The 18271-nt window shown below is 43.1% G+C and overlaps 1 protein-coding gene across 10 annotated transcripts in view; it reads left to right on the forward strand.

Moving 5' to 3' along the window:
• The first annotated feature begins 10538 nt into the window (after nt 1-10538).
• Nucleotides 10539-18271, forward strand: part of PALS1 (protein associated with LIN7 1, MAGUK p55 family member) — a 102523-nt gene continuing 94790 nt past the window's right edge. For 2 of the 10 annotated variants that reach the window (XM_024231151.3, XM_024231153.3), the window contains exon 1: nt 10539-14398. The gene's annotated coding sequence lies outside the window, so the exon portion shown is untranslated. 10 annotated transcript variants of the gene reach the window in all.

Consider the following 18271-nt stretch of genomic DNA (forward strand, 5'->3'; position numbering starts at 1 on the left):
TCCTTCACATCCCTTGTAAGTTGGATTCCTAGGTATTTTATTCTCTTTGAAGCAATTGTGAATGGGAGTTCACTCAAAGATTTGGCTCTTTGTTTGTCTGTTATTGGTGTATAGGAATGCTTGTGATTTTTGCACATTGATTTTGTATCCTGAGACTTTGCTGAAGTTGCTTATCAGCTTAAGGAGATTTTGGGCGGAGACAATGGGGTTTTTTAGATATACAATCATGTCATCTGCAAACAGGGACAATTTGACTTCCTCTTTTCCTAATTGAATACCCTTTATTTCCTTCTCCTGCCTAATTGCCCTGGCCAGAACTTCCAACACTATGTTGAATAGGAGTAGTGAGAGAGGGCATCCGTGTCTTGTGCCAGTTTTCAAAGGGAATGCTTCCAGTTTTTGCACATTCAGTATGATATTGGCTGTGGGTTTGTCATAGATAGTTCTTATTATTTTGAGATACGTCCCATCAATACCTAATTTATTGAGAGTTTTTAGCATGAAGCGTTGTTGAATTTTGTCAAAGGCCTTTTCTGCATCTATTGAGATAATCATGTGGTTTTTGTCTTTGGTTCTGTTTATATGCTGGATTACATTTATTGATTTGCATGTATTGAACCAGCCTTGCATCCCAGGGATGAAGCCCACTTGATCATGGTGGATAAGCTTTTTGATGTGCTGCTGGATTTGGTTTGCCAGTATTTTATTGAGGATTTTTGCATCAATGTTCATCAAGGATATTGGTCTAAAATTCTCTTTTTTTGTTGTGTCTCTGCCCAGCTTTGGTATCAGGATGATGCTGGCCTCATAAAATGAGTTAGGGAGGATTCCCTCTTTTTCTATTGATTGGAATAGTTTCAGAAGGAATGGTACCAGTTCCTCCTTGTACCTCTGGTAGAATTCGGCTGTGAATCCATCTGGTCCTGGACTCTTTTTGGTTGGTAAGCTATTGATTATTGCCACAATTTCAGAGCCTGTTATTGGTCTATTCAGAGATTCAACTTCTTCCTGGTTTAGTCTTGGGAGGGTGTATGTGTTGAGGAATTTATCCATTTCTTCTAGATTTTCTAGTTTATTTGCGTAGAGGTGTTTGTAGTATTCTCTGATGGTAGTTTGTATTTCTGTGGGATCAGTGGTGATATCCCCTTTATCATTTTTTATTGCATCTATTTGATTCTTCTCTCTTTTCTTCTTTATTAATCTTGCAGCGGTCTATCAATTTTGTTGATCCTTTCAAAAAACCAGCTCCTGGATTCATTAATTTTTTGAAGGGTTTTTTGTGTCTCTATTTCCTTCAGTTCTGCTCTGATTTTAGTTATTTCTTGCCTTCTGCTAGCTTTTGAATGTGTTTGCTCTTGCTTTTCTAGTTCTTTTAATTGTGATGTTAGGGTGTCAATTTTGGATCTTTCCTGCTTTCTCTTGTGGGCATTTAGTGCTATAAATTTCCCTCTACACACTGCTTTAAATGTGTCCCAGAGATTCTGGTATGTCATGTCTTTGTTCTCATCGGTTTCAAAGAACATCTTTATTTCTGCCTTCATTTTGTTACATACCCAGTACTCATTCAGGAGCAGGTTGGAAGCTTTACTTCCAACTATGTGGTCAATTTTGGAATAGGTGTGGTGCGGTGCTGAAAAACATGTATATTCTGTTGATTTGGGGTGGAGAGTTCTATAGATGTCTATTAGGTCCGCTTGATGCAGAGCTGAGTTCAATTCCTGGGTATCCTTGTTAACTTTCTGTCTTGTTGATCTGTCTAATGTTGACAGTGGGGTGTTAAAGTCTCCCATTATTATTGCGTGGGAGTCTAAGTCTCTTTGTAGGTCACTCAGGACTTGCTTTATGAATCTGGGTGCTCCTGTATTGGGTGCATATATGTTTAGGATAGTTAGCTCTTCTTGTTGAATTGATCCCTTTACCATTATGTAATGGCCTTCTTTGTCTCTTTTGATCTTTGTTGGTTTAAAGTCTGTTTTATCAGAGACTAGGATTGCAACCCCTGCCTTTTTTTGTTTTCCATTTGCCTGGTAGATCTTCCTCCATCCTCTTATTTTGAGCCTATGTGTGTCTCTGCACGTGAGATGGGTTTCCTGAATACAGCACACTGATGGGTCTTGACTCTTGATCCAATTTGCCAGTCTGTGTCTTTTAATTGGAGCATTTAGTCCATTTACATTTAAAGTTAATATTGTTATGTGTGAATTTGATCCTGTCATTATGATGTTAGCTGGTTATTTTGCTCGTTAGTTGATGCAGTTTCTTCATAGCCTCGATGGTCTTTACAATTTGGCATGATTTTGCAGCGGCTGGTACCGGTTGTGCCTTTCCATGTTTAGTGCTTCCTTCAGGAGCTCTTTTAGGGTAGGTCTGGTGGTGACAAAATCTCTCAGCATTTGCTTGTCTGTAAAGTATTTTATTTCTCCTTCACTTATGATGCTTAGTTTGGCTGGATATGAAATTCTGGGTTGAAAATTCTTTTCTTTAAGAATGTTGAATATTGGCCCTCACTCTCTTCTGGCTTGTAGAGTTTCTGCCAAGAGATCCACTGTTAGTCTGATGGGCTTCCCTTCGTGGGTAGCCCGACCTTTCTGGCTGCCGTTAATATTTTTTCCTTCATTTCAACGTTGGTGAATCTGATAATTATGTGTCTTGGAGTTGCTCTTCTCGAGGAATATCTTTGTGGCATTCTCTGTATTTCCTGAATCTGAATGTTGGCCTGCCTTGCTAGATTGGGGAAGTTCTCCTGGATAATATCCTGCAGAGTGTTTTCCAACTTGGTTCCATTCTCCCCGTCACTTTCAGGTACACCAATCAGACGTAGATTTGGTCTTTTCACAGAGTCCCATATTTCTTGGAGGCTTTGTTCGTTTCTTTTTATTCTTTTTTCTCTAAACTTCCCTTCTTGCTTCATTTCATTCATTTCATCTTCCATCACTGATACCCTTTCTTCCAGTTGATCCCATCGGCTCCTGGGGCTTCTGCATTCTTCACGTAGTTCTCGAGCCTTGGCTTTCAGCTCCATCAGCTCTTTTAAGCACTTCTCTGTATTGGTTATTCTAGTTATATATTCATCTAAATTTTTTTCAAAGTTTTTAACTTCTTTGCCTTTGGTTTGAATTTCCTCCTGTAGCTCGGAGTTGTTTGATCGTCTGAAGCCTTCTTCTCTCAACTCATCAAAGTCATTCTCCATCCAGCTTTGTTCCGTTGCTGGTGAGGAACTGCATTCCTTTGGAGGAGGAGAGGCGCTCTGCTTTTTAGAGTTTCCAGTTTTTCTGCTGGTTTTTCCCCATCTTTGTGGTTTTATCTACTTTTGGTCTTTGATGATGGTGATGTACAGATGGGTTTTTGGTGTGGATGTCCTTTCTGTTCGTTAGTTTTCCTTCTACCAGACAGGACCCTCAGCTGCAGGTCTGTTGGAGTTTGCTAGAGGTCCACTCCAGACCCTGTTTGCCTGGGTATCAGCAGCGGTGGCTGCAGAACAGCGGATTTTCGTGAACCGTGAATGCTGCTGTCTGATCGTTCCCCTGGAAGTTTTGTCTCAGAGGAGTACCCGGCCGTGTGAGGTGTCAGTCTGCCCCTACTTGGGGGTGCCTCCCAGTTAGGCTGCTCGGGGGTCAGGGGTCAGGAACCCACTTGAGGAGGCAGTCTGCCCGTTCTCAGATCTCCAGCTGCATGCTGGGAGAACCACTGCTCTCTTCGAAGCTGTCAGACAGGGACATTTAAGTCTGCAGAGGTTACTGCTGTCTTTTTGTTTCTCTGTGCCCTGCCCCCAGAGGTGGAGCCTACAGAGGCAGGCAGGCCTCCTTGAGCTGTGGTGGGCTCCATCTAGTTCGAGCTTCCTGGCTGCTTTGTTTACTTAAGCAAGCCTGGGCAATGGTGGGCACCCCTCCCCCAGCCTCGCTGCTGCCTTGCAGTTTGATCTCAGACTGCTGTGCTAGCAATCAGTGAGACTCCGTGGGCGTAGGACCCTCCGAGCCAGGTGTGGGATATAATCTCCTGGTGCGCCATTTTTTAAGCCCATCGGAAAAGCGCAGTATTAGGGTGGGAGTGACCTGATTTTCCAGGTGCCATCTGTCACCCCTTTCTTTGACTAGGAAAGGGAACTCCCTGACCCCTTGCGCTTCCCAAGTGAGGCAATGCCTTACCCTGCTTCAGCTCGTGCACGGTGCGCTGCACCCGCTGTCCTGCACCCACTGTCTGGCACTCCCTAGTGAGATCAACCCGGTACCTCAGATGGAAATGCAGAAATCACCCGTCTTCTGCATCACTCACGCTTCACGCTGGGAGCTGTAGACCGGAGCTGTTCCTATTCGGCCATCTTGGTTTTGATCCCTAATTTTTAAATTTTTCTGTAGAGACAGGGTCTTGCTATGTTGCCCACACTGGTCTCAACCCCCTGGCCTTTAGTGATTTTCTCGCCTCAGCCTGTCAAAGTGGCCTGAGCCACTGGGTCCAGCCTGATGTAAATATTCTACCTCCTGATTGTGGCGGTGGTTACATTAGTGTGTATATTTATCCAACTAAATACTTTAAAATAGGTGCCTTTTTTGCATATAAATTATACCTCAATAGGCCGAGCTCAGTGGCTCACGCCTGTAATCCCAGCACTTTGGGAGGCCGAGGTGGGTGGAGCACTTGAGGTCGGAGTTAGAGACCAGCCTGGCCAATATGGTGAAATCCTGTCTCTATTAAAAACACGGCATGGTGGCGGGTGCCTGTAATCCCAACTACTAGGGAGGCTGAGGTAGGAGAATTGCTTGAACCTGGGAGGCAGAGGTTGCAGTGAGCCGAGATCATGCCACTGTACTCCAGCCTGGGTGACAGGGTGAGACTGTGTCGTAAAAAAAAAAAAAAAAAAAAAAAAAATTAACATGATAATTTGTATCTATAGTACTTATCACACATTAGATTATCTGGTGGTTTTAAAAATATGTCTACAAATGCTTTATTCTCCTCCCTTCAAGGGATGGAGCCTATTCCTTCCTTTGGGTACAGATTGGACTTAGCGACTTGCTTCTAGACAATAAGATGGCAGTGGTGGTGTGTGGTTTTGGAAACTAGGTCATAAAACAGCCCATGGTTTCTGTCTTTGTTGCTCCCTCTCTTAAGTCATTTGCCCTGGTGGAAGCCAGCTGTCACATCCTTAGATCATCTGCCCTGGGGGAAACCAGCTGTTCCTTATGACAAGAAACAGAGGCCAAGTACTATGACAAGGAACAAGGCCAAATGACAAGGACAGAGACCTCTAGCTAACAGATATGTGAGTGAGACTCCTGGAGGCAGATCCTTTAGTCCCAGTCATGCCTTCAGATGACTGCAGTCCAGAGCCAACATCCTGCTTGTAACCTCAGAGCCACCCAGCTAAGCTGCTTCTGGCTTCCTGACCTGCAGCAAGGGAGGAATTACATTTGCATGTAATTTTGTATCACAAAATCTCATTTATCTCTACTTCTACTATTAAAAGAGCTTGTCCTTCTGTGTATATTTTAGATGAGAACTTATGAAATGTTGACTAAACTGCTGAACACCCTTTGAAATCGCTCCATTTTCTTCATTAAAGTGAATTCTCACATTTTACCAAGATCTTAGGTATATTCATAGCCTATATTCAGTCTAAACTTAAAAGGAAAAAAAAATCAGTGCATTTTTATGCCTGTTGCCAAACTGTTCTCAGCTCTCCAGTGCCCTGAGCTGAGATAACAAGGCTTGGGAGACTTGTTTGCTGTTCTGCCTTCCTGCATTTGCTTGAAGTGTTACCCAGAGGCCATGAGGCCTGAAAGCTTTCAGTCTAAATACTTGTTTAGTCAGGTCCTAGTACCAGCTACGGATTTACACAGCTACAAATTTAAAACCATTTATATTTCCAAATATGGTTTTAAAAGTTCTTCTAAAATTATTCTGGAAAATAGAAAAAAAAGAAAACAGTATCTATTTTCTCCAAGAGCCCTAAAAGGGATCCACTGTGCTGTTCCCATGTCTCCCATTCTACCAACACATTTTTATTTTATTTTATTTTATTTTTTTGGAGACATAGAGACATAGTCTCACTCTGTCACCCAGGCTGGAGTGCAGTGGTGCAATCTCAGCTCACTGCAACCTCTGCCTCCCAGGTCCAAGTAATTCTCCTGCCTCAGCCTCCCAAGTAGCTGGGACTACAGGCATGCGCCACCACGCCTGGCTAAATTTTGTATTTTTTGTAGAGACAGGGTTTTACCATGTTGCCCAGGCTGGTCATGAACTCATGAGTTCAGGCAATCTGCCCGCCTTGGCTTCCCAACACACTTTTAAAAACCTGGTGGAATACCAGTACCTATTCCAATTCTGCCGTAGTCTATCACATGAGAAGGTAGGGCTTTTCCGTGAGAGAGAAATTTGCAAAGCCTCAGATATCTGCTTCTACTGATAGGTTTTACAAGTTTCTAGTTAGCACTACCTCCTATATCTGATCTGTAATTTCCATCTGAAACTCCCTTCCTCTGGCTGACTTCCCCCAGTCTGTCTCATGACAGGTGGGAAGAAACCTAGTGTAACAATCCAGGCAAAAGATGATGATGGCCTGGAGTAGGGTGGTAGCAGTGGGGATGGGGAGAAGTGGTTAGATTCTGGATATATTTTGAAGGTAGATAAACAGGATTTCCTGATGAGTTGAATGTGCCATGTGAAAGAACACCTGGATAACTGGAAACTGTGTCAAAATCAATAGTTCTGCCATGTAAAATTTGCAATACTCATTAGAAATCTAAATGAAGATTCCGGCTGATAGTTGAATACAGGATTCTGGAATTTAGGGCAGAAGTTCAGACTAAAGATAAATTTGGAGTAAACAGTATATAGATGAAATTTGAAGCCATGAGACCAGATGAAAGGGAGTGATAAAGAACATCATGATAAAAATAAAGACAAACAGTTAATACATACTATGTCCAGCACTGTTCTAAGCACTGTCATATATAAATTCAGTTTGTCTTCACAAGCACTGTAGGAGGTAGCTACTTTTATTATACTCATTTTATAAATAAGGAAACTGAATTTCAGAGAAATTAACTGACTTTCTTCTAATCAGACAGCTAGCAAGTGATAGAGCTGGGATTCAAACCCAGGCAAAGAGAGAAGAAAAATATTCCATTTCAGAGCTTTGGGACACTCCAAATATTAGCATACAAAGAGATAAATAAGAGCCAGCAAAGGGTTCTGAGGAGGAGGTTCCAGTGAGATGGGAAGGGAAGTAAGAATGGTGTTTCAGAAGCCCAGAGAAGAAAATGGAGAAAATTATCAGCTTTATCAGATACTGCAGACAGGTCACATAAGATGACTGAAAACTGACTTTTGCATTTAATGAAGTGGCTGAAATCAGTGACTTTACATGTCAAGTGGAGTGAGTTCAAGAGAGAATAGGAGAAGAGACATTAGAGTTCCACTCTTTGCTTGTTTTGAAACAGAGTCTCACTCTGTCCCCCAGGCTGGAGTGTAGTGGTGTGATCTTGGCTCACTGCAACCTCCTCCCACTGGGTTCAAGCGATTCTCCTGCCTCAGCCTCCCTAGTAGCTGGGATTATAGGCTTGCACTACCAAGCCCAGCTAATTTTTGTACTTTTCGTAGAGATGGGGTTTTGCCATGTTGGCCAGGCTGGTCTCGAACTCCTGACCTCAGGTGATCCACCCGCCTCAGCCTCCCAAAGTGCTGGGCTAACAGGCAGGAGCCACTGTGCCCGGCCTACAGTTCCACACTTTAAAGTTCAGGCCGGGTGCGGTGGCTCATGCCTGTAATCCCAGCACTTTAGGAGGCTGAGATGGGTGGATCACCTGAGGTCAGGAGCTGGAGACCAGCCTGGCCAATATGGCAAAACCCCGTCTCTACTAAAAATACAAAAATTTGCTGAGCATGGTGGCACTCACCTGTAATCCCAGCTACTAGGGAGGCTGAGGCAGGAGAATCTCTGGAACCCAGCAGGGAGAGGTTGCAATGAGCTGAGATCATGCCACTGCATGCCAGCCTGGGTGACAAGAGCAAACTCCGTCTCAAGAAAAAAAAAAAAAGTTCAGGCCAGATACTATCCAGACCCAGTCAGTCACAGGTATTCACATGTAAATATTAATTAAAGTAGCACTGAAATTTTTCACAGAAAACAAAAGTGTGATTGGGAGCTTGGTGAGGAAAAGATATAGGTAATTTTATAGCCCTTTTCAAGCAGAACAAACTTCGTTTCCTCTTTCTTAAAATTTGGGCTTGATCTTTCCTTCATTATAAATTTTTCCGAGCCCTAAATTTACCCACCTCCTCTCTCGGAAATAAAATTTCTCAGGGCCAGGCGCGGGGGCTCACGCTTGTAATCCCAGCACTTTGGGAGGCCGAGGCAGGCGGATCACAAGGTCAGGAGATCGAGACCATCCTGGCTAACATGGTGAAATCCCGTCTCTACTAAAAATACAAAAGATTAACCAGGCATAGTGGCAGGCGCCTATAGTCCCAGCTACTCAGGAGGCTGAGGCAGCAGAATGGCGTGAACCCACAAGGCAGAGCTTGCAGTGAGTCGAGATTGTGCCACTGCACTCCAGCCTGGGTGACAGAGTGAGACTCCATCTCAAAAAAAAAAAAAAAAATTCTCATGGACCCCGTTTTATTTCTTGACACATATCCAGACTGGCATAGGACCACCCAGATGGGTACAAATAAAAGAATGATAAACGATTGACATTCTAAATATTGAATATCCTACCCTGAAGCTTTTGTTGACTCTTGTTTCCATATTAAGCTCATGCTTCTTTTCTCTGTTTATATCACTCAGTCATTCACATTTAGAAAAAGTTTTATGTGTATCTTTTTAAATTTTTTTAATTAAATTGATAAAAATTAGATATATTTATGACATACAACATAGTATTCTGAAATACGTTTACACTGTGGAATGGCTAAATCAAGCTAATTAACATTACCTTGCATACCATTTGTTTTGTGGTGAGAACATTTAAAATCTAGTCTCTTAAGTATACTAAAGTATACTATACATTGTTATTAACTGTATACTCACCATGTTGTACAAATAGAGCTCTTGAACTTATTCCTCCTAACTGAAATTTTGTATCCTTTGACCAACATCTCCCCACTCCTCCCCCCAACTCATGTCTATTTTTTTAAAGCCATGTATAAGATCTTGATTTTCCTATTATTGTGACTACTTTGAGAGCAGTTTATTCACTGTTCCCAACCGCACCTTCACTAGATAGTAAAGCTCCTCCTGGTATAAGACCTTTTCTTTCTTTCAGTCTAGCACACTTATGTTCATTCACCATGCTTTTCCTTGTATTTTATTTGTCTTATTGTGTCCTTTTTCCTACCTTTCCTGTTCCTCTAGGATAAGGACTGTCACACAGATTTCAGTGCCTACAGCACAATGCTTAGCCCATTAAATGAGTGAATATTTGTTAAAGTCAATTAGGTTGAATAATACTGACCTGTACTGAATTACACTGATGCAGATAGTGGGAACTTCCATTCCATATGACAACTGTATAATGTTCTTAGCTTAGAGATATATTATATTTAGCTAGATTTATGAAAGTTTCAATTCTGCTATAAAACATCTAAATAAGAATAACCCAATTAAATTAGAAAAGTTCATTGTTTGTTGGTTTGCTTTTTGTTATTTTTTTATTTCAGATATTTGGCCAGGCGCGGTGGCTCATGCCTTTAATCCCAGCACTTTGGGAGGCCGAGGTGGGCAAATCATTTTAGGTCAGGGGTTCGAGAACAGCCTGGCCAACATGATGAAACCCTGTCTCTACTAAAAATTCAGAAAAAATTAGCCGGACATGGTGGCAGGTGCCTGTAATCCCAGCTACTGGGAGGCTGAGGCAGGAAAATTGCTTGAACCCGGGAGGCGGAGGTTGCAGTGAGCCAAGATCACACCACTGCACTCCAGCCTGGGTGACTGAGCAAGACTCCATCTCAAAAAAAAAAAAAAAAAAAAAAAAATATATATATATATATATATATATATTTACTAGTACTACTATTCGTAGGTAATTTTTGTTTCATAATTTCTCTTTTATCTGAGTCAGTGAGTACTCTGCTTTTATTATACATTATCTCTGATCATCTGGTTCATACAATTATGTGATTAGGCTACTAATTCACTTATGAAAATTCTAAGTACTAATTCACTGAGGTAATAGTGAAAGCCAAGTTATGAAAACTATACTAGTGAAGACCTGGTTTTCACTAGTACAAAGAGGAGATATAATAGCCTTAGTTAAGGCTACATAATTTGATATATAATAGGGAATATAAATCTTGAAAACCAAAATTTCAGAACTTTTTACAAGTGGCTGAAATGCAACATGAATATGCTTCCCCCAAAACTTTTTTAAAAAAATTTTTAGAGAAGGGGGTCTTGCTGTGTTGCCCAGGTTGGACTTGAATTCCTGGGCTCAAATAATCCTTCCATCTTAGCCCCCTGATTAGCTGTCAGGCACATGCCACCATGACTGGCTTCCCAAAACTTTTAATGAAATAAAATAGTCTGGTATTTTATTATATAAACATTTATTAAGGGATATTGACAGACAATGGGCTAAGCAGATGACAAGATGAGGAAGAAGGGAGGGTATTTACTATGGTGACTGTCCACCTTACTCCCGGTTTTACAGTTAGGCTTTCACTACTCACCCATAATATTTGGTTATAAATTTGTTAGAGTGACTCAGCAGGTGGATTGCTTTCTGACTAGGATGAACAGCCCTTCTGACAGGCAGATTTAAACCACAGATTATCCATTTCATTCTATTTTGGGGGCAATATTATATTCTCTTAACCGCCTATGCTATCCATGTTAAACTCTATATGCAGAGGCTACCAGAATCCTAAAACTAGGGGGAAAAAAGGAGTAGTTAACCCTTTTACATTATAGATGAGAAAATTTAGGTCCAGGAAGCTTGTCACACATCTAAATCACAGAATTAGCTAGCAGCAAAGCTAAAACTTAAATCTAATTACCATGCCTCCAGTTTCTATACCTTTCACTCTTTCAGCTACCCTTCCGTTTCTGCATATACACCAGTAATTTGTATGACTTGGCGATTCTGGGATTGGCTCAATTCACTAGAAAATAGATTTCTTTTTTCTTTTCTTTCTTTTTCTTCCTTTTTTTTTTTGAGACATGGTCTTGCTCTGTTGCTCAGGCTAGAGTGCAGTGACACAATCACAGCTCACTGCAGCCTAGATCTCCTGGGCTCAAGGGATCCTCCCACCTCAGCTTCCCAAGTAGCTAGGACTACAGGAGCATACCACCACACCCAGCTAATTGTTAAATTTTTTTGTAGAGATGGGGTCTCCCTATGTTGCCCAGGCTGGTTTTGAATTCTTGGGCTCAAGCAATCCTCCCGCTTTGGCATCCCAAAGTGTTGGGATCACAGGTGTGAGTCACTGCACCTGACCCACTAGAGAGTAGATTTGTTATTTGCTATAGGATTTGCCCTCTTTTAACATGAAAATATCTTTAGGAGGTAAAATAATAACTTTTTTTTTTGAGACAAGGTCTCATTCTATTGCCCAGGCTGGAGTGCAGTGGTGTGATCTCAGCTCACCACAGCTTCGACCTCCTAGGCTTAGATGATCCTCCTGCCTCAGCCTCCCAAGTAGCTGGGATTATAAGCACACACCATCATGCCCAGCTAATTTTGTATTTTTTGTAAAGATGGGTTTTTTCCATGTTGCCAAGGCTGGTCTTGAACTCCTGGGCTCAAGGGATCCATACACCTTGGCATCCCAAAGTGCTGGGATTACAGGTGTAAGCCACCATGCCAGGCCATAACTAACATTTTTATAGCACTTCTTTTCCTGAAAAAAATGCCCTTCTGAATTGTTATAGCACTTTAAAAAGGAATTTCACATATTTTGAGATAAGCAGCTGGTCTGCTATCTCACACTCATACTAATAATCATTTTATTAGGGTGGGGTCCTGTATGGGAATCTAAGCAGCTGAGGAAGCAAGGCTAGGCACTTGGCGGGTTCATTTGGGTGGAGGCTTTTTTGTGTGTGTGTTTTTTGTTGTTTTGTAAAACTGCCTGGGGCCAAGAGATTGGAAGTTACGGATAAAGATATACTATCTTTCCAAAGAGGTCCTTTCTTTGAACAGCTAGATCTGCAGTCCTTACCTGAAGATGATTTTGCCCATCCCTCCCCATGACCTTTGGTAATGTCTGGAGACGTTTTTGATTGTCGCATTGGGGAGGGTGATGCTACTGCACCTAGTGGGTAGAGGCTGGGGATGCTCCTAAACATGCTATGATGCACAGGACAGTCTCCACAAGAATTATCCAGCCAAATGTCAATAGTGCCAAAGAAGAGAAATTATAAGCTAGAGAAAGAATTCATTGACGAGCTGGAGGAAGCTTATTGAATTATTATTTATGTTATATATTTAAGAACTTAGAGGCCGGGCACGGTTGCTCACGCCTGTAATCCTGGCACTTTGGAAGGCTGAGAAAGGTGGATCACCTGAGGTCAGGTATTCAAGACTAGACCAGCTTGGCCAATGTGGCGAAACCCCGTCTCTACTAACAATACAAAAATAAGCCGGGCGTGGTGGCGGGCACCTGTAATCCCAGATACTGGGGAGGCTGAGGGAGGAGCATCGCTTGAACCCGGAGAGCGGAGGTTGCAGTGAGCCGAGATTGCGCCACTTTACTCCAGCCTGGGCAAAAGAGCGAAACTCCGTCTCAAACAAAAACAAAAACAAAAGAATTTAGAAAAGGAAGTAAGTCACACACAGTAACCTTTTTTCTTTTGGGGTACGGCTAATAGTTTCTAGGAATCCTGGAGACTTTATCTGGATGTCAGTTAGGCATTTCACCAGTTCTCATGGCATCTTTGTGGAGGAATATGGGCCAAGAAGACAGTTCGGTTGTGTCGTCCATCTGTATTCGAAGCCTACTGAGAAATTTTTGATGGCAGGAGCATTAAGGTCTTTAGTGGCATGCAGCAGAGTTCTGTCCTCGGCTCTGTCTTATTAAACACTTGGACAGAATGCTGATCAGATATGAGAAGGATAACAAATCTGGGAAGGGTAGGCATCCCCAAAGATCTTCACCACCAGGAACAACGGTTTGCTTCGTTCAGGCCATCACAGTGTCCTTAGTGAGGGACACTAACAACCCATAGGCTGTCCAGAGGAGAGTAATGGGGAAGAATGTGAAAGAACTTGAAAATCAGGACCTGAGGACATTGCGAGATGGAAAAACACGGTGGGACAAAATGAGGAAAACCGAGAGAAATGGAAATGGCATATACGAAGGCTTTGAGGGAGGACTGTGCCCCTGGGGGAAACTGTGCCCCGGGGCTGGAGTCACAGGCATATTTTGGCCTCATAGAAGGAGAGGTCGATTAACAAACCTTGCAAGTGTTCAAAGGTGGAATGGGCTTCCTCGGAAGGTACTGTCAAGACAGAGACCATTCGAGGGCTTTTATTGCAAGTGTCGAGACACATTTGCTGGTATTTCTCCTTGGAACGTACTCCAATCTGCTCTGACTTCCGCCCGCACCCGCCTGAGTCCTGCCCCATTCCAAGGGTGGCACATCCAGGTCCCGAGGGCGCCAGCCATGCCCGGAGCATGGGCTGGTCTGCGTAACTCTGTCCCTTCGGGAGACTTCTAGGAAATAGTTCTAGTCCTTGCTATCCTTGCTTTCTGGATTTCAGAAGTCAGTGCAGCTGCTGGCTTCATGGAGTCTTCTGCGGGACACTGCACAAATCCAGGTGTTTACGTAATTTTTTTAAAAAAACAGATGTTAGATTGTGTGACTAACTTGACAGGACATGAGGAATCTCTTCAAAAGGAATCAGATTTTCTTCAGGAGCCGTCATCCAGAGACAAGAGCCAAGGGATGTAGAAACTCAGGGAAGCCTCACGTCCGCACGAAGCCCGCCGGCCAAATCCCGAAGTGGCTCCACAGGGCCAGCTAGCCCGGAGCAGTCGGCGTTTTAGACTTAGAGGCGCGCGACTGCGCGCACCCGGCGGGAGCTGCGGAGAGGACCAATGAGCGGGCGCTCTCTCCGCTCCGGCTCGGGATTGGGCAAGCCGCGCCAGCCTCTCACGGGCGGGGTGGGACTGGGATCCGCGCGCCCACTGCGCCAGAGTCCCGGGGGCGCGTGCGCGGTCTCGCGGCGGCCGCAGGGGCCGGTCTCGCGCGGTCTAGAAGTGGAGTTGTTGGCGGCTGCGGCGGTGACGGCGGCGACGGAGGAGGCTGGCGGTGGGGCGGGGGCGGGGACTAAGGATTCTGAGGTGGGGAGTCGGGAGTTTCTGGATTCTTTATCCGGTATTTCAAGGGCCGCCGGAGGGCTGTCGCTTCTGCAGTGCTTAGGAGCGGCCAGGGCGGGAGGCTCCGCGGAGCCGAGGCGCGGAGGTAAGAGGCGGATCGGCGGCGGCTGGGCTGTGGAGATCTTAATCAACAGGTCCCCGGGAGCGCGGCGGGGGAGGGGCGGGCGGGCTCCCCTTCCCCCACATGCCGCTTAAACGCCGGCCAGCGGGAGACCCCTGGCAGCCAGGCGGGCTTCCTCAGGCGCGCGAGCTGCGGCCGTGGAGGGTGTGAGCCCAACCTTTGTCCCTCCGAGCAACGCTGCCTGCGCGGTGCCCGCTCCTTCTGCTTGGCTGGGCATGCACCTTGGCGCGGGCCACAGCCAGCCGGGCCCGAGGTGTAGGGGGCGCGCGGGGGAGTCGTCTGCCCCCTGCGCCCCCCTCTCCGAGGTCGCGACGCGTGGGACTCCCTCCCGGCCGGGTCTGGGAAATCGGCAAGGGAACGCTTTCCTTTAGAAGTCAGAAGGTAGTCAGCGTTCCTCTGCCTGACTCAGCTGCTGGTATTCTGCTGCTCATTGCGTTCTTAAACACGCAAACAGTTCCTGCTTCCTTGTGACCACTTTTAAAGAAAAGCCTAGTTTTGTTCATGGTTTCTGATAATTTAAGGTTGCACGTTGAACTTTGAAGCCTGTAAATTGTTATAACCTACGTTTAATGAAGTTTGCTTTAAACGATCTTTGTAGTAAATTATGTAACTTTCTAATGATCATAACTCACCTTCTGTTGATTGACATACAATAATGTGCACGGAATGTAGGTTTCGGTCGAAAGGTTTTTCTTGGCAGTTTATGCTAAAATTAAAATCTGATGGCTAGGAAGTTTTTAGATGTAGTATGGAGTGTGTGTTTTGTCTCCATACTCGTTTAGAATAGTAAGAATTTAGATTTGGAAAGTCAGTTGAACAAAAATTTTGAAATTTTGATTTGACTGACGCAGTGAAAGGTGTTAATATTTCTGATTTTTTAAAAAAGCAATACCATGTTTTAATGATAGTTTACTAATTATGCTTTTGGATTATACCAGAAGTTAATAACCTGTTAAATTATGCAATAGGAACAAATGACGTGTTGGTTATTGGTGTCTTTGAAGTATTGGTGGTAATGAAACTTATTAAATAAGCTTCCTTGAATTAAGAACTACGATTTTTTTTTTTTTACTAGATCCCTGTGGACATAGCGTATTGTGGATAGGTTTTAAAGGCTTTCTATTTGCGGCAGGATGAGCTATTAAATTATAATGTAAGATATTTATAGATAAAACAAGCAAAAATAGGAAAAGCAATTCATTATTTTATCTTTAAAAATCGAGTAAATTTTACCATGTACCTGAATTACTTTTGGCTAGACGGACTTGAACTTGACAAATTAAGGTGGACTGATTAACTTGTTTTAGAATGTTAAAACGGGAGAGAATATATAAGTTCTACCTGAGGGTGACCCAAGTCAGTACAGTGGGTTTAGCTTTTACATGATCTTGAATTATTATTTTGATTAAAAATCTCATCACAGGGGCACGTGTTTCAGGATCTCTTGAGGGCTATGTCATGGAAAAAATTTAAAAAATAAAATTTTATCACCCATTCCAAGAAATGTGATCAATTTTATATATTATTATACTGAAATGCCCTATTTCTCTGATATTTTCTGATTTCAGAGTGTCTAGAAAAAAATAGTATCTTGACATATGTGCTTATATAGAATATAATTGTCTTTTCTTTCTTTTTTTTTTGTGAGACATAGTCTCGCTCTTGCCCAGGCTGGAGTGCAGTGGCGCTATCTTGGTTCACTGCAGTCTCCACCTCCCGGGTTCAAGTGATTCTCCCGCTCTCAGCCTCCCGACTAGCTGGGACTACAGATGCTCGCACCACACCCGGCTAATTTTTGTATTTTTAGTAGAGACAGGGTTTCACCATGTTGGCCAGGCTGGCCTCGAACTCCTGACCTCAGGTGATCCAGCCGCCTCGGCCTCCTGAAATGCTGGGATTACAGGCATGAGCCACCGCCAGAATATATATATATATATATATATATATATATATATATTTTTTTTTTTTTTTTTTTTGAGACGGAGTCTCGCTCTGTCGCCCAGGCTGGAGTGCAGTGGCGCAATCTCGGCTCACTGCGAGCTCTGCCTCCCAGGTTCACGCCATTCTCCTGCCTCAGCCTCCCGAGTAGCTGGGACTACAGGCACCCGCCACCACGCCAGCTAATTTTTTGTATTTTTTTTTAGTAGAGGCGGGTTTTCACCGTGTTAGCCAGGATGGTCTCAATCTCCTGACCTCGTGATCCGCCCGCCTCCCCCTCCCAAAGTGCTGGGATTACAGGCGTGAGCCACCGCGCCCGGCCCTTATAATTTTTGATCATATATTTACTGAATCATAGGATCGTTGAGTTGAAAGTAATCTTAGTGGTTATATAGTCTAACCTCTTCATTTTCCGCGAAAAAGAAAGTGAGGTTTGCAGGAGTTAAGTAATCCGTAGTCTGACTGCTAGTTAGTGGCAGACTTGGAACTACATGAATGCTAAAATGCTGTTCTCCATATTCTAAGTCTCCATATTCTAAGTTCAGTGCTCTTCTCAGGATGTCTCATTGTTAAATAAACCAATAAGTTGCCTTCTCCAAATCACTTAACTGGCAGGATTCTTTCGGTCATGCATTTTTTCCCTTTTCTTTTTTAGTAACTACTAACTGCAATTCATTCCCCTACTGAAAAATTTTCAGTTTTCTAATATTTCAAACAATGTTTAATGAATATCTTTGTGCATGTCTCCTTGAGCGCATGTGTGGACGCTTTCCTAGAATGTATGTATACCTACCTATAAGTGGAATTGCTGATAATAGGTTGGTATGCGTTTTCAACATTACTAGACACAGCCAAATTACCCTTTTTAATGCTGTAACCATTTACATTCCTGCAAACAGTATGAGTGACAGTGGCTTCACATCCTTGCCCACACTTGGCATTGTAAGATTTTAAAATTTTTGCTAATCTGGTAGATGAGAAATGATATAATTGCTTCCTTTCTTCAAAAAATATTTAATTTACATGAAATGAAATTAACTCTTTTCATTGTACAATTCCAACTCAGAGAGCTGTGCAACTACCACAGTCAAGGTAAAGAACAGTTCCATCACCTATCCATTCACCAGTTGAAGGACGTTTGAGTTGTTCTCAGGTTTTTGTGACTGAATAAAGTGGCTGTAAATCTTTGCAAATAGGTTTTTGTGTAAACCTAAGTTTTTGTTTCTCTTAAGTAGATGGAATATGGTAGGTATAGCCTAATTTTATCTTAAAATAAAAAAAAGACCTATCTGTGGTAGACAGAATAAAGGTCTTCAAAGATATCCTAATCCCTGGAACCTGTGAATATGTTTGCTTACGTGGCAAAGGCTTTTTAAGGTTGCTAATCAATGGCTTTAGGGAGATTATTGTGGATTATTCAGGTGGTCCCAGTGTATCACAGAATCTTTAAAAAAGGAAAGAGAGAGGCAGAAGAGTAGAGTCAGGAAAAAAAGATGTAACGATGGTCAGAGAAGTGCAAAGTTGCTGGCTTTGAAGATGGAGGAGAGCAGGCCACAAACTAAGGAATATGAGTGGTCTCTAGAATCTTGAAGAGGCTCCAGAAAAGAAAGCAGCCCTGCCAGTAATTTTAGCCAAGGGAGACATATGCCAGATTTCTAACCTATAGGACTGTAAAATAATTTCTGTTGTTTTAAGCCACTAAATTTGTGGCAATTTGTTACATTGGCATAGGAAACTAATACACTGTCAAGCTGTGTTTGAAGTGACTGAACCACTTTGCATTTCCACCAGCAATATATGAGGGGTCCAGTTGCGTTACATTCCTGTCAGCACTTGGTATGGTCAGTCTTTAGATTTAGCCATTTTAATAGTACCTCATTGGGATTTTTCTTTGCATTT

The sequence above is a fragment of the Pongo abelii genome, chromosome 15 (assembly GCF_028885655.2).
Source record: "Pongo abelii isolate AG06213 chromosome 15, NHGRI_mPonAbe1-v2.0_pri, whole genome shotgun sequence".
NCBI classification, from domain to species: domain Eukaryota; kingdom Metazoa; phylum Chordata; class Mammalia; order Primates; family Hominidae; genus Pongo; species Pongo abelii.